The 16,330-nt window shown below is 38.8% G+C and overlaps 1 long non-coding RNA gene across 1 annotated transcript; it reads left to right on the forward strand.

The window, feature by feature from the left end:
• Nucleotides 1–493: 493 nt before the first annotated feature.
• On the forward strand, nt 494–15,971 carry LOC144454770 (uncharacterized). The gene is made up of 3 exons (XR_013483295.1): nt 494–864; nt 11,490–11,604; nt 13,027–15,971. It is a non-coding gene; the product is annotated as an uncharacterized LOC144454770 (long non-coding RNA).
• The last annotated feature ends 359 nt before the right edge of the window (nt 15,972–16,330 follow it).

Raw genomic sequence — 16,330 nt, forward strand, 5'->3', positions numbered from 1 at the left:
CAATCAACCTGGGCTAAAGATAAGCCTGTAAAATAAAATTAAAATAAAATGCAAGGGTTGCATTTTAATAATAAATTCCTGGGCAGGGAAGACAGATATGTGTGATTTCTCGATCCACAACACAGACTTATATAGGCCGATTCTAAAAATGTGTTCCAATAAATTTTTCAAACTACAATTTACTCATAGCTTTTATTTTTAATCTAAATTTTACTCTCGATTTAGTTCACACATTTCTCTCTCCATTCCAGAGAACTAACCCATATAATTAAAATATATATATAATATAAAAATGTAAAATAAAAAGTATACAAATAAACGTAAAAGGGGGAAAGTCTGCAAAACTGTTCAAAATATCGGAAAAAATTCTGAAAAGAAATGTTTCAAATTCAGAAAAAAAGTTTCCATTCGAGTTGGTGCCGAAGCAACCAGTGTCAGGCGGTGGCCTGGCTTATCTGAAGTCCAACAACAAAAAATGCCAGAAAAGACACAAAAGGCCTGAAAAGTGCCCGGGGAGCGGCGGCTCCCACGGCAGAGGCCGTGCCCGCGACCTTGGCCTGGGCGCCCCGCCGCGCCGCCCCCTCGGGCCAATCGGCGCCCCGGGAGCAGCGCGGAGGGTGGCGCGAGCTGGGAAGCTCAGGGCAGGCTGAGCTGCGGCGGCGCGGGGACGGTGTCGGAGGCCCGGGGCACGAGCGCTAGGAGAGAGAGCCCGGGCTGGAGCCTAGAGCCTGACGGTAAGATGGCGCTAAGACTGCTGAAGAGGGCCGGCCGCGCCGCCGCCGCCGCCGCCGCCGCTGCTGCTGCAAGAGCCGGAACCCGAGCAGGAGCCGGAGCCGGAGGTGGAGCGGGGCTCCTGCGCAACGTGTGAGTTTCTGCCCCCACCCCCAGCCGCCCGCGCCTCCCAGTCCTCGCTGCACTTTTCGACAGCTCCCCGAGTTTGCAAAGAGAGCCGCCCTGGCTCTCCGCACACGTGTCTTCCGGCACCCCCCTCCCCGAAAAAGCTCCTTCCGCGTGTCCCCAGCCTGGCAGGCTCCTCCTCCGGCTCTGCCTGCTCCGGGCGCCCCCTGGCTCTGTTGGCCTTTGGCTTTCTAGCCACACACTCTTCCTGCTTCCTTACTTCAAATCCAATTATGGGCGTTTGCGGAACTCTACTGCTAGTACGGGGCCTTCAAGGACTTGTAGTCCAAGCCCATCATGTTACCGAAGGAGACCCTGAGGCTGAATGAGGTTTAGAGATATTGCACTTTTTATAGCTATTATGTTACCTATGTGTTCTAGCTATTATAGTTTATGGACATTTCCCATGCCTCTTTCTCCATTCTATGATTATGAGGAGTCTTTTGCCCTGGAAATAGGACCCACCAAAATTAGGGAAGCTGAACCCTAAAAAGCCAGAAAGCAAAACAAACTCAGACAGTTATCAATTATGTGATCCACGCAAACAATTGTCAGATAGATGGTCCATGAAAGGCCTAATCTACCTTTGGGTGCTGTGAAGGTGTGAACAGTGCTTTCAGAGGCTGCCTATGAAGTGTACACTCTGGCAGATTCTTCCGAGCTCCAATTTAAATGAAAAAAAGTTTATCTCCATTGAACTGGTATGGAGTTGATGAGTTTTTGTTTTTGTTTTTTCCTGCCCCAGTAACTCACAAAATCCCTAGCTAAGACATGGAAAAGTTGTAGACTGCATTTGTACAGGGAATAAATGAAATCACTCATGCTTGAAATAAAGTTAGAAATAAAAAACAAGATTCTGTTTCAGCAAAAAAGATATCAGATAAGAAACCTTCACAGGTTGAGACTTTTTTAAACATTAATTTTTTTTGTTACATTTTAAGTTCTAAACTATTTGACACATTTGTAAATATATGTAAAGCCATACTATACATACTTCTATTTATCAGTTCTTTCTCAGGAGAGCATCTTCCTTCATAGGTCCTTTGTGGTTGATTTGAGTATTTATAATATTCAGAATAATTATGTTATTCACAGTTATTCTTCAAACAATATTGCTGTTACTATATACACCATTCTTTTGATTCTGCTTATTTCACTTTTCATTATTTCCTGTAAGTCTTTCCATGTTTATCTCCCAGGTGGAGACTTAATGAAGTCCAAGTTGAGGTAATCACATTTAGGTAGCCCAGACTCTTCACAGACTCATAACCTAATCACCTATCCTTAGATATTCCGGGGTCATGTACTAGGAATTACTCAGATAGGCATAGTACTATACCTGGGAACTAGAGCTGCCCTGTAAATGTTAGTTGGCTATTATGGAGCTGTATGTAGTAGCTATTCAAATTTAGCGTCTCTGGCTACTTCATTCTTCTCCCTTGCATCTCTAAGATCTCAGGTATCTTGGTCCTTCATTACCATCTTTGCTAGGATGTCCTAGGTTGCCCTCAGAGTCATCCCCTTCCCCAAACACCTCTACACCTCTTGGTGTAGAGAAGATATAGAGGAAAAATCTAACAAGAGAACATTTTCCAAAGCTGTACCCATATGCAAAGACATTTCAAGAGGGAAAGGCACTTGACAGCTTGGGAGGACATCTGGAGATCTTGTGTTGGAGGTAACAGCTGAACTGTTCTTTGAATGAAGCTAGGAATTCTAAGAGGCAAAGGTGAAGATGGAGAATATTCCAGACTTGGGGGCCCCCTTGTGTAAAGGCACTAGTGGAGGCAGAGGTTAGAACGCCATGTATGGGGAACTGCTCGTAGGCTGGTTTGATTGTCATGGAGGTGATGTGAAAGAGAACAACATGAAATAAGACTGTATGTCTGGGTGGGAGCTATATTCAAGCATTAAATGTTGAGCTGAGGATTTTGTATGTTATCCTAGAAGCAACTGGAAATGGTGGAAAAAATTTTGGTTGGGGATTTTCATACTCAGATCTATGTTTTAGATATATCAGTTTTAACAGAGGGAGAGGTAGAAGGATAAAATGCTGTGAACTAAGTAATTTCGCAGTTCATTGGTTCATAGATTCAGTGATGGAAGGGATTTCAGGGGTCATCACTTTTATTTTATAAATGAAGAAACTGAACCTCAGGAGGTTGAATGACTTATCCAAAGTCACAGAGGAAGTAAATGGCAGAAGCAGTATTTGAATCCAAGTCCTTTGACCCCAGAGCTACAGCTGTTTTTACTGGATCATGGTAGATCATAGAATTAGTCGGTCCTGTATCTCAGTAGATTTAAATAATTTATGTTTTATTTATTTCTTTTGCTCAGCCAAGTGGTACTTGGCATTTCTAAGTTTGGTAACTGCTTAGAAGAATTATAATATTTCAGTCAATTTATACTTGGTCAGCCTAAAGTGGTGGTTTACTTGATATATTTATTGATCAGGATGAGTTTATATGAAAAATTTCTTTCCATATAGGTAATCAAAGGATCTTTGGATCTGGCTTTCTAAACTTCCTCTATGAAAATAGGATTTGTTTTCCCCTTTAATTTCTTTTACAGTCATGAATTTATTCAATACAGTTTGATGGATTGCATGTTACAATTGAATAGAAATTGAGTTTTGGTATGATGGTATAACTATCATAAATTGACCTATTTTGTATAATAGGGAAGAGGTGTGATTGTGTATATGTGTGATTGTATATGAGGGGTCAGAATTGGTAATACCATCTAAATATGTCAGAGCTGTGACTGAGAGAGAACTAAATGTTTTTTTTTAATTTATTATTTATTTAGTTTTAACATTCTTTTCTTTTTAAATTTTGAACTCCAAATTCTTTCCTCCCTCCCACCTCCTCTCCCACCCACTGAGAAGGCAAACAATAGGATATTAGTTATACATGTGAAATCATGCAAAAACTATTTCCATATTAACCATATTTGTTTTTTTAAAAGAAAGAAAAAGAAAGTGAGAAAATTATGCTTCAGTTTGCAATTAGTTCTTCAGTTCTCTCTCTTGAGGTGGATACCATTTTTTCATCATAAGTCTTTTGGAATTGACTTGGATCATTGTATTGATCAGAGTAGCCAAGTCTCTCACAGTTGATCATCATTACAACATTGATTGCTGTTACTGTACATAATAATCTCTTGGTTCTTCTCATTTCACTTTGCATCAGTTCATATGGGTCTTGCTGTTTTTCTGAAATTGTCCCCCTCATCATTTCTTATAGTACACAATCACATGCCCTGATTTGTTCAACCATTCCCCAATTGATGGCATCCCCTCAATTTCCAATTCTTTGCCACCACAAAAAGAGCTGCTATAAATATTTCTATACATATAGGTCTTTTTCCTTTTTCTTTGATCTCTTTGGGATACAGACCTAGTAGTGATAGTGCTGAGACAAAGGGTGTGCACAGTTTTATAGTCCTTTGGACCTATGGGGAACCAATTTAACAGTGAATGTCATAATTAGTGGTAGTTGGCCCCTCCCCAGGGCCATTTTATTTGAAAAAACTATTCACCTAATTTTGTAATTTTTGTATTAGGTAACCATGCCTTCTGGAGGATCTTTATGGTCCTTCCTGATATGACCCTTCTGACAAAAAGTTGAATCTGAATTACTGAAAAGTTTCTAAACTGGTTCTAGGGGACTTTACCTTGAAAAACTATTGCAAAATAAGATCATATTTGTGTGTTATTGGAGAAATGGTTAGGAATTCTAGGATATTTCTTGAAATGTGTTCTTAGAATTTTGAGATTAGAGTTGGCCAGTAAAAGCATCTGAATGGTAGAACAGGACAAAAGCAGAGAAACAAAATAGCTGTAATGAATAGTGAGAGGAAAAAAGTTTAGATCCATGTTTGTGCAGGAGGGCATCCCCACATATTATAAAATAGACTGGGAAAGTGAAAGATCTGACCTTAGTCATCTGGCATGTCTTGATAATTCAGTAGCTAAATTGTGTGAAACTTGAGTTAGTAATATACATAATGTACTTTTTAAGCCTTGAATCACTATATCAATGTCAGATGTTCTTATTTTATTTTTCTTTCCTTTGCTTGAAGAACTAGTTATTTAATTGTTAGTATTGTATCAATAGAATTTGGGAAAACTTATCCAATATTTGACAGGCGCAGTGTTCACAATGCCTACTTATTGCTACATGTCATTCTGTATTTGTCAACTATGTAGACACTACTATTAATGTGGGGGAGAAGTAGCAGATAAGCTTAACATTTATGTAGATTGGTCTGTCTTGAAATAATTGAAAAGAGTAGAACTGAACTCTTTTTGGACTACAGTTGCTTGTTACAATTGGCTTGTGATTCTGTATTGATTTGATTTTCATCTGCTGCATTAAACACTTCTATTTTAGTTGGCTTAATGAATTAGGAGACCAGATTGGTGTTAGAAATTAGTATATTGTGTTTTAGACATACTGATGAATCACTCCACAGCCCATCAACAAGAGGAGATTGTCAACAGACTACTTACTGAGTTTATATGAATGATATACCCAAATTGTGAGAGTAGCTCTAAGTGGAGCACCTGTTTACAGAATGGATGCCAGGTAGATATACAGGAGCAGTAGGGAAGGATTAGAGAAATAGCCTTCTGGAGGTGATAGCTGGCCTTTTCTTTGGAACCTCCATTGTTTTCCTTCTTTAATAGGGTAGACCCCATCTGGTTGAACATAAAGTCTGTTACTCAAACCACATTGGATAATGGGAAGACATGGCATGAATGGACAATTCTTAACTGATATTTGTAGTTCTGTTGTGTCTAACTCTTTGTGATGTCATTTGGGGTTTTCTTGGCAGATAATAACTGGCTTGCTGTTTCTTTTTCCAGCTCATTTTATAGATGAAGAAGCCAAGGCAAACAGGGTTAAGTGACTTGCCCAGGGTCACACAGCTAGTAAGTGTCAGATTCACAAGGATGAAACTTTCTGACTCCAGGTCTGACACTCTTGTCCACTGTGTTACCTAGCTGCCTCAAACCCAGTTGTGGCTGAGGATCAAAACAGGATAAAAGGAAACAGCCTAGTAAAACTATACAAGGTCAATTTGTAATTCCCTCCCCTAAAAATGGCAGAACATAGTAAATGTCAATAAGTTAGATAGCCTCTTTATGGCTCCTGACTATTAGGTGATTACTTGGTAGGAGACAGCGAATTAATCTAAACAGTGAAGTCAATATTCATGCAAACAAAACAAACCGAAATGAAGAATCTGTTAACAGCCCTTTGGAAATTCTTGTCTACTCCACAGTGTTGGAAGAGTAAGATAAGATCTCCTGCTAGGAGAGGGAACTCCTAAAACTAAGAGGATGCTCCTGAATTGGCCCAGAGTGGAGAGCCACTGCCCCAGGTGAGCACTGCCTACAGATTATGAGTAGGTCTAGCCTAGTAGCCCAAGGAATCCATCACCCTGATTTCGATTATTCTCTTTTCATAGACTCTACACTCCCACTAAACTGGCCCAGTACATAGCATTGCAGTTTCTCCCTTTGTGCCTTTTCATAGGCTGTCTCCCATACCTGAAATGCTTTTCCCTCTTCACCTCTGCTTCTTTGCATCCCAAGCTCCTGATAAGGCTCAGCACAGGTGGTACCTCCTGTCTCTTTTTGTTTTAGTTTCTTCAACTACTGTCACAGTATCTGGCTCAGAGTGCATGTTTAATAAATGCTTGTTGAATTAAATTGAAAAGTCATCACCCCCTACCCTTAATAATAAAGAAGAGATTACAAAGATTGTACAAGAGCCAGGGGATACATTATTTGAGTAGCAGGAACAGCATCTCTCTCAACAAAACCTTGGGTGGGAGAGACACCCACCTGTTGTTTTTTTCCATTGGGGGTTACTGGGATGAGTCTGAATGTATGTTGCCAAGTAGAATATAACAAGAGTAGGATCTCCTAGTTGTAGGAATGCAGGGACATTAGTACATTATTGGTGGAACTGTGGAGAGTGACTTGAAACTATGCCTGCAAAGGTCACAAAACTGTGCATACCTGTTGACCCAGCAATACCACTATTAGCTCTATACCTCAAAGAGGTCGAAGAAAGAAGAAAATAAGCCATATGTACAAAAATATACCATCTCTTTTTTGTGGTGGCAAAAACTGGAAACTGAGGGGGTGCTCATAAATTAGGGATTGACTGGGTAGAGACAACAGATCTCCCTCAAAAGGACAACAGAAATTCAGACCATTGGAGGGAGGGAGCAAACAGATGGGCAGCCCTAATGATGGGCAGGAATTTCCTAATCAACTGGGTTAAGTATCTGGCAAAGAGCCTCCCACTAGAGGAAAGGGACACAGTGCCAAATCACCCAGTGCCACCTTCTGGAGTTTGCCTTTGTGCCATGAAATGACTCCCTCATCTGGGATCTGTAGAAAGTCTGCTACTGGGCACAGTTTGAGGGTCCTCTTCTGAATATTGTGAGGTTAAAAATAGGCCATAGTTATCTTCATTTTGGGGTTACAGAGGTGGTGGGAATGGTGGAAACCAGATTCTAGTGGCCATGATAGTCTGTCCTTGAGCTCTGTCATCATTTTTTTGCCTCTTTGGATTTACTCTGGTTCATGGTCCTTGTAGAGGAAAGTCTGAGCTCTTCCCCAGTGGGCGATGTATATGAATAAAAATAGTTCTCAAAGGAAAAAATCCAAGCATCCAACAGCCCTATATATTTTTTAATTCTCCAAATCACTAATAACAAGAGAAATGCAAATTAAAACAACCCTGTTTCTGTCTCATACCTATCAGATTTGCAGGAGTGACAAAAGTAGAAAATAAAGAGCTGTTGGAACAGCTGTAGGAAAGCGAAACATTAATACATTGCTAGTGGAGCTATGAAGAGTGATTTGAAACTGTGCCTTAAATGTCACAAAACTGAACATACCTGTTGACCCAGCAATACCACTATTAGACCTATAGCTCAGAGCTCAAAGAAAGAGGAAAAGGAGTCATATATATGTGTGTGTATATATATATATATATATATATATATATATATGTACACACACACATATATATATATATATGTACACACACACATATATATATATATATATACACACACACAATATTTATAGCATCTCTTTTTGTGGTGGCAAAAATTGGGAACTAAGAAGGTGCTCACAAATTGGGGAATGACTGAACAAATCAGGCATATGAATGTAATGGAATATTTTGTACACTAAGAGATAATGAAAAGGACTGTTTCATACACACCTGAGAAGATTCATATAAACTGATGCAAAGTAAGGTGAGCAGAACCTGGAGAACAATTTATACAATAACATTGTAAAGAAAAACAGCTTTAAAGAACTTTAGAACTGATTAATGCAATGACCATACATTGAATTGCTTTTTAAAAACTGTATAAAAGATAACACAACAAAGGTAAGTAGGAAACACAGACAAGGTAGACAGTTTTGAAAATAACATGTTGAATTTGTTATATACATAAAAATAAAAGCAAGCTGTTCATTATGTAGATTCATAGTTTTATGTACTCTTTTTTTCTTGAAACTATATAGAAATGCTTATTTATAGATATAGATATAGATAAATTTATATATATAAATGCTTATTTATATATAGAAATGCTTATTTAATGTTGATTAGGTTCAGAATAAAAAATAAGATCATTTTTTAAAAATAAAACATATTGTAAGCTCTAAAGGATTAAAAAAAATCTGAGTCCCAAGGTTACTGCCTCAGTCTCAAGTTTTTCTGGGCTGTTTTTGCAGATGCTTATCGTATACTTCAGGGATGGGCCCTGGAGGGGCTAGGGGATGATTAAAAGGCAAGGAGAGAGTCAGCAAACTTGCTGGAAAGGGTCCACACTCATCACCCTGTCTGAGGGATGGAAGAGAGCAAAGAGCAAGGTCAAGAAAACATGAAGGGAGGAGTGTAGGGCTTTGATTAATGATGATTTACTTCATGCAGATAGTCAACCTGTCATTTTTTTGCTTCATCCCCTCCCCAACTCAGCTGAAGGCAACACAGCTGTGGGCTTGGACAGATGCCTTCTCCATCCTTCATTGGAGTTCCCTCTAATTCTTAGCCTCAGGAAATCCAATCTCTCTGGTGTTGGTTTTCTCCTTGGCCCAACCATGGACCCCCGTGCACTCCTTCTGTTCTAATTGGCCTGTCTTAATCATACTTTTGAACCAGATTCTTAAGGCTAGTTCCACTTCTAAGATGGAGAAAAGCTTCCCCACTCGTTGTTCTGATGTAATGTTTGGGTTCCATTTCCCTAGTGGCTGGGCTGAGGTGACAGCTACCGACTTGATCAGTACAGGCCAGTTTTCTTGCGTTCATGGGGGTTGTCTCCCATGCGTTGGGGTGGCAGGGTGTACTCCTTCCTCATCCTTGCCTATTGAGATACTTCTCATCCTTCACCTCCTACGTGCTACCCCCTACGTGAAGCCCTCTTAGACTCTGCCAGAGATTGTTCTTCATTGACAAATCCTCCAAAAGTCCAGGGTCAAAGCCACACCATAATGAGGTAGGGCCTTGGACAGAGATGGTGCTTATTAATTGCATATTGTATTGACTTTTCTACCGTGCAGCCTACCTTTCAATTTATCCTGCATGCGTATCTGTTCATGTGCCTCTAATAACAATTTCAACATTCATTTTTATCTGAGCTGATCTTCACAACAATACCATGAGGTAGGTACTGTAGTTCCAGTTTTATAAATGAGGAAACTGAGGCTCAGAAAGATTAAGTGATTTGCCCAGAATCAACCAGCTAGGAAGTTGTCAGAGGTAGGATTGACTACCAAATGAATACTATTTTCTCTTATTCTAAAATGGATGAGTTCTCACGTTTCTATTTATTATCTGTTGATCCTGGCTTTTTCTTGCCTGGGTACAGGAAGCAACCCTGAATGCTACTACTCCCATTTTAAAGAGGAGATAATAGAGATTTAGATTTACTTTTGGATCACTAAACTAGCAGATAAGCTTAAACTAGAAGCTGTGATGTAGAGAGCCTCTTTTTCCTGGGAGGAGGGAGCTCCCAAAAAGAAGGCTGCCCCAAACATGTTCCCCTATTTCCTGATCTTGGATTAACTTTCTACTACCTCTCATCAATGAAGCCAGGTGGCACAGTGGATACAGTCCTGTGCCTCCAATCAGGAAGACTCATTTTCCTTTGTTCAAATCCAGCCTCAGACATATGTGACCCTGGGCAAGTCACTTAATTCTGTTTGCTTTAGTTCCCTCATCTGTAAAATGAGTTGGAGAAGGAAATGGCAAACCATTCTAGTATCTTTGTCAGGAAAACCCCAAATGGGGTCCCAAAGAGTCAAACACAACTGAGCGACAAGGTGGCTTAGTGGATGATGTACTAAACCTGGAGTCAGGAAGACCCAAGTTCAAATCTGGCCTCAAACTAGCTGGGTGACTCTGGGCAAGTCACTTAACATCTGTTTGCCTTAATCCACTGGAGAAGGAAATGTTAAACCATTCCAGTATCCTTAGCAAGAAAACCCCATAGACAGTCAGGTCCCCAGAGTCACAAACAGTTGACTGAATAATTGAACAACAATACTTGTATGTTTTTTGTACATGTATAGAAATGTGCATTGAATAATGAATTTAGAGTTGAAAGGGACCTTAGAAGTCTTTGAGTTTAATTCCCTTATTTAATAAATAAGGAAATTGAAGCCCAGGAAGATTCCGTGACTTACCCAGAATGATCCAACTAGTAAGTACTCAAGATAGGATTTGAATCCAGTTTTTCTGTCTCCATGTTCAGCATTCTTTCCTCTATATGAGTTCTTCTCAAAATCAGCAATTCCCAAAGTATGGTCTAAGGACTTGTGTGTGTGTGTGTGTGTGTGTAGGGATAATCTGCAAGGTCAAAACTATTTTTTATAATAATGTTAAGATGTTTCCATTTCTAACATGGTAAATATTGATAAATGTAACCTAAAAACAAGCTATAATAATAATTTATAAATTATCAATATCAATTATCAATAATCAATAATTTTTAAGAGTATAAAGGAGTCGTGAGACTAAAAAGTTTGAGAACCACAGCTCTCTATCATGTTGCCTTTTAGCTCTCCTGTTAGCTCCTAGAGGGCAGCGACTGTTACCTTTTATTCCTCCAGATGAATTTTGTTATAATTTTGTCCAGTTCTATAAAGAAATCCTTTAGTAGTTAAATTGTCATAGCACTGAATCTATAAATTAAATTAGGTAGTATTGTCATTTTTAATATTTTTAATAAGCAATATTTAAAATTTAAAATATTTTAAAACTTAATATTTTAATAAGTATTGCTTAGCCATGAGTAATTAATTCTGCTCTAATTCATTGTCTTTATTACTGTGAGGAGTGTTTTGTGGTATTATTCATATAATTCCAGAGACTGTCTTGGTGAGTGTATTCCAAGATATTTTATACATTTTGTAGTTATTTTGAATGGAATTTTTTCTGTCTTGTTCACAAGGTTTTGTTGGCAACATACAAAAAGACTAATGATTTGTGAGTTTGTTTTACATCCAGATACTGTACCAAAGTTAATAATTGTTTCTATTAAATTTTTAGTTGAATCTTTTCTTGTTGGTGGTCATTCATGTCTGACTCCTTGTGACCCCATTTGGGGTTTTCTTGGCAAAGATCCTGGAGTGGTTTGCCATGGACATCTCCACTCCTTTTACAGGTGAGGAAACTGAGTCCAACAGGGTTAAATGATTTACCCAAGGTCACATGGCTAGTGAATGTCTGAGGTCACGTGTGAATTCAGGTCTTTCTGACTGGAGGCACAGTGCCCTATCCACTGCACCACTTAGCTGCCCCTGTTGAATCTCTAGGGTTCTATAAGTAAACCATTATAGCATCTGAAAAAAAAGGTATAATTTAGTTTCTTTTTTATTTATCCTTATTTCTTCAGTTTCCTTTTCATGTCTTTTTGTAATAGGGCAGATTCCTAAAACTATATCAAACGATAGGAGTAACAGTGGACCCCTGCTCTTATTGGGAGGGTGTTTAGTGTTTCTTTATTACAGATGATGCTAACTTTTGGTTTTACAAATACTATTTTTCATATTAGGGAAATATCCATTTATTCCCATGCTTTCTAATATTTTTTTTAACAGAAAAAGGTGTTACATTTTCTAACAATATCTTGCTACATTTACTCATGTAATCCTATAATTTTTGTTGTTAATAACAATTATTGTTTGTTGTTAAAGTGGTCTGTTATGTTCATAGTTTTCCTAATATTGAACCAGTCTTCTAACTCTGGCATAAATTCAGCCTAGTTTCAATTGCTGTTGCCTTGGTGATAGTTTTTTGCAACAGTATTTATCAGGGATATTGGAATATAGTTTCCTGTCTCTTTACCACTCCTTGATTTAACTATTGGGAACATGTTTTTCTCAACAAAAGAAATCTGGTAGAATCCCTTCTTTCCCTGTTTTTTGCAAACAGTTCATGTAATATTGGAATTAATAGTTTTTTTGAATGTCTGATAAACAATAAACTTTAAGTCTCACTGGTTTTTTTCCTTTGGAAGTTCATTTATAGCTTTTTGAATTTCTTCTGAGAGTGGTATATGGAAATTCTCTATGTCTAATGATAATCTTACATTTTTGTAAATATCCATTTCACTTAAGTTATTGTTTTTACCATATAATTCAGTAAACTATGTTCTAATAATTTCCTTTATTTTGTTTTCATTTTGAACAAAGAACAAAGAATGTGTCCTGAGAAGCAAGAAGGTGGCATTAAAGGCAGGGCAAGTAGCTAGGTAATGAGGGCCAGAATAATATACAGGATTTGATTTCTAATGGATATCCTGCAAAGTTATTTGGTTACTAGAGTTTGGGAGAGTGTGAGTGAGCAGACCCCAGAGGCTGGGAAGGGAGAACTGGAATCATGTCAACAGGGCATTAAGTAGCAAAGATATTCAACCTTCTGGAGGAAATAGACTGCTCCTGGGTGCTTGGCAGTAAAATGTAAACCCTACTCTATTTTTTGTTTGTTTGGTTTTGAAGGCAGTTGGGGTTAAGGGACTTGCCCAAGGTCACATGACTAGTAAGCATCTGAGGCCTAATTTGAACTCAGGTCTTCTTGCCTCCAGGGCCAATGCTCTATCCACCACACCACTTGCCTGCTAACCCCTGCTGTATGAAGACTAAGCCACAAGGATTTCAGAAAAACCTGGAAAGACTTACATGAACTGATGCTGAGTACAGTGAGCAGAACCAGGAGAACATTGTACATAGCAACAGCAACATTGTGGAATGACCAACTTTGATACACTTAGCTTAGCAATACAGTGTCTAAGATGATTCCAAAAGACTCATGATGGAGAATGCTATCCACACCCAGAGAAAGAACTATGGAGTCTGAATTGCGAATTGAAGCATACTATTTTCTCTCACTCCTTTTTTTTTCTTTCTTGTGGTTTTCCACTTTTGTTCTGATTCTTCTTTCACAACATGACTAATGTGAAAATATGTTCAATATGATTGTACATGATGTATAGCATATATCAGATTGCACGCCGTCTTGGGGAGGAGGAAAGGAAGAGGGGAAGGGAGAAAAAAATTTGAAACTAAAAATCTCATAAAAATGAATGTTGAAAACTATCATTACATGTAACTGGAAAAAATAATGTACTATTAAGTGAAAAAACAAAACCAAAAATATCTAAAAAGAAAAAGTTTATCCCAATTATAAATCTATTAAAAAAAAAAAGACTAAGCCTGGAAGTGACCCACAGAATTCCTAGGTGGCAAGCCTCCTCTCTTTCCCCAGTCTATCCTAACTAAATGTCTGCAAGAATAAAGAACTTCCAGGACAGCTAGGTAATATAGTGGATGGAGCACTGGCCCTGGAGGCAGAAGAGCTTGAGTTCAAATTTGGCCTCAGACTACTTGACACTTAACTAGCTGTGTGACCCTGGGCAAGTCACTTAACTCCATTGCCTAGCCAAAAAAAGAAAGAAAAGAAAAGGAACAGTGAAAAGAATGCCATGTATGCTAATTATGTGATGGAGGGTGGGGTGGGATTAGGGAGTGGTCAGTACATGCAAGTAGTCTGGGTGCTGGGCTGCTGGAATGTATGGGAAAAGTCAGGGAGTCAACTGAGATAGTTTTGTTGCAGGGAGATAGTTGTGTTTATACAAAGGTTTGCCAGAGGCGTGGTCCTTAGGCAGGCACCCTGTGCCTACACTGATAGCTTTTTTTCTGAGGAATTACAGGGTCAGGTCTCTGTGTCCTGTAACAAGAAAAGAATTTTCTGCCAGGGGCTTGCTGAGATTCTGTGTTGTTTCCAGAGACATGGTCTGTGCATTTTGGGGTCCAGGTCCCATTACCCCATCAGGAAGGTTTTCCTTCTGTTTAGCTTCTATTTTCTACTTTCCCCCCATAGAACTGTGATTCCTTAGAGTATACTTTTCTGTAATACCTGCTTGTACCCAGCCTGTTAGAGACTATTAGAGATGATGGGGTCAGTGAGGAGCCACAGACAGGGCACCACTCCAGGAATTGGTAAACCACAGCAAGTGACTCTACATTTGGAGGGCACAGGCTTCTCATCTGTCTAGGAAATGAAGGTATTGGACAAACTTATCTCTCATATTTCCTTCTAACATTAACGTTCTGTGACATAGGATTTAAGGTTGACTAGTTAAACTTCCTGATCTTATGAGGAAATTGAGATCCAGAGAGGCAAAGGAGCCCATATAATAGGCACACGGCTTAGTCGATAGCCTCATAACTAGGACCAGAATTCAAGCATCCTTAACTGCCCCCTGCCCCAAGTCTAATGACTTTTCTGTTGTCCCTAAGTCAGCTTCATAGAAAGGGGCTAGAATCTACAACCCTCAACTCCTTAAGGTTTTAGAAACATGGAATCATAGATTTATTGCTAAGAGACCTCACAGGCCCTCTGATTTTACAGATGAGGAAACTGAAACCCAGAGATAAAGCCCAGAAAGTCCAAGGTCACACAGATAAAGAGTGTCAAAGATAGGATGCTATCCTTTCTTCCTCTTTCTTTTTATTCCACCAATTATATGAAGTTGTTTGAATTGAAAGTTAGTGCATTATGTCCAGAGGCGGGTGTCGGTGTCTGTATCAGGAGCAAAGGACAGACTAGATGAAGGGAAAGAAAGGGAATCAGTGTTTATATAGTCCCTACGGTGTGCCAGGCACTGTGCTGAGCACTTCACAAATATGCTGTCATTTGAACCTCATGACAACTCTGTGAGGTAGGTGCTATTATTTATCCCCATTTTACAGTTAGGGAAACTGAGGCAAGCAGGTTAGGGTTAGATTTGCCTGAGGTCACACAGCTAGTAATATCTGGGATCGGATATGAATTCAGGTCTTCCTGACTTCAGGTCCAGTACTCCATCCACTTTGCCAACTCTTAGAAACCTGTGCCTTTGCTCTATATCAAAACTCATCTATGAGATTAGAATTTAGGATAACGATCAGAGTTTAAATGGGCTACTCGTGGTTTTGTCTGGCAATTTGTATATTAAGGATGTTGTACTTATATGGATAATGCATTGTTCAATATAACTACTTATGCTTGATTCACTCTTCTTTTAAAAATATTTATAATAACTTTTGTTCTAAAACAATGGCAGACACTTCTTAGCCATCATTCAAAATATGCTGTATTCCAAAATATGTTTTCTGAAAACAGTGGAGAAAGGCCACCTAGTAAGTGATTGTGATCAGTAGTTGATATCACTTTATACTTGTCTGCTGTACTAATTGCATAATAAATGTGTGATCCTGGACAAGTCACTTAACCTCTGTTTGCCTCAGTTTCCTTCTCTGTACAGTGGGGAAGATAATAATAACACAGTGCCAGGCACATAAGTGCTATGTTAGCTATTGTTGTTATCATTGTTGTTGTAATTATGTGTATGTTCTTGAACTCTGCTTTCTTCAATATGTATCACTTTATACAAATTTTCTCATCTTTCTCTGATTTCAACATATTTGTCATTCCTTATCACGCATTCAGTTACATTCATATACCACAGTTTATTCCACTACTACCTAATCACTGGGCATATATTTTGCTTCTACCTTTTTATGATAATAAATAATGCTTCTATGAATATTTTTATGCATTTGGACTTTTGCTTGCTGCTTTAGTCCTTTTGGAAGCATGATCTACAGTAGCTGGAATTCTGGCTTAAATGGTTTGAACAGTTTAGTTCACTTTTCTTGCATAGATACAAATTGTTTTCTAGAACGGTTGAACCAATTGACAGCCTGTCCTTTCCACTCTGTTTAGGCCTCTTATCATTTCTGCCATTTTGATTAGTGTGTGCATTTCTTCTTCTGAAAATTTTCCATGTCCTTTGACCACTTGGCTCTTAAATATCTTGCAGGTTTGTGTCAACTCACTGAAGATTT

This window comes from Phascolarctos cinereus, unplaced genomic scaffold (assembly GCF_003287225.1).
Source record: "Phascolarctos cinereus isolate Bilbo 61053 unplaced genomic scaffold, phaCin_HiC Scaffold_7;HRSCAF=346, whole genome shotgun sequence".
In the NCBI taxonomy this organism is placed as follows: Eukaryota; Metazoa; Chordata; class Mammalia; order Diprotodontia; family Phascolarctidae; genus Phascolarctos; species Phascolarctos cinereus.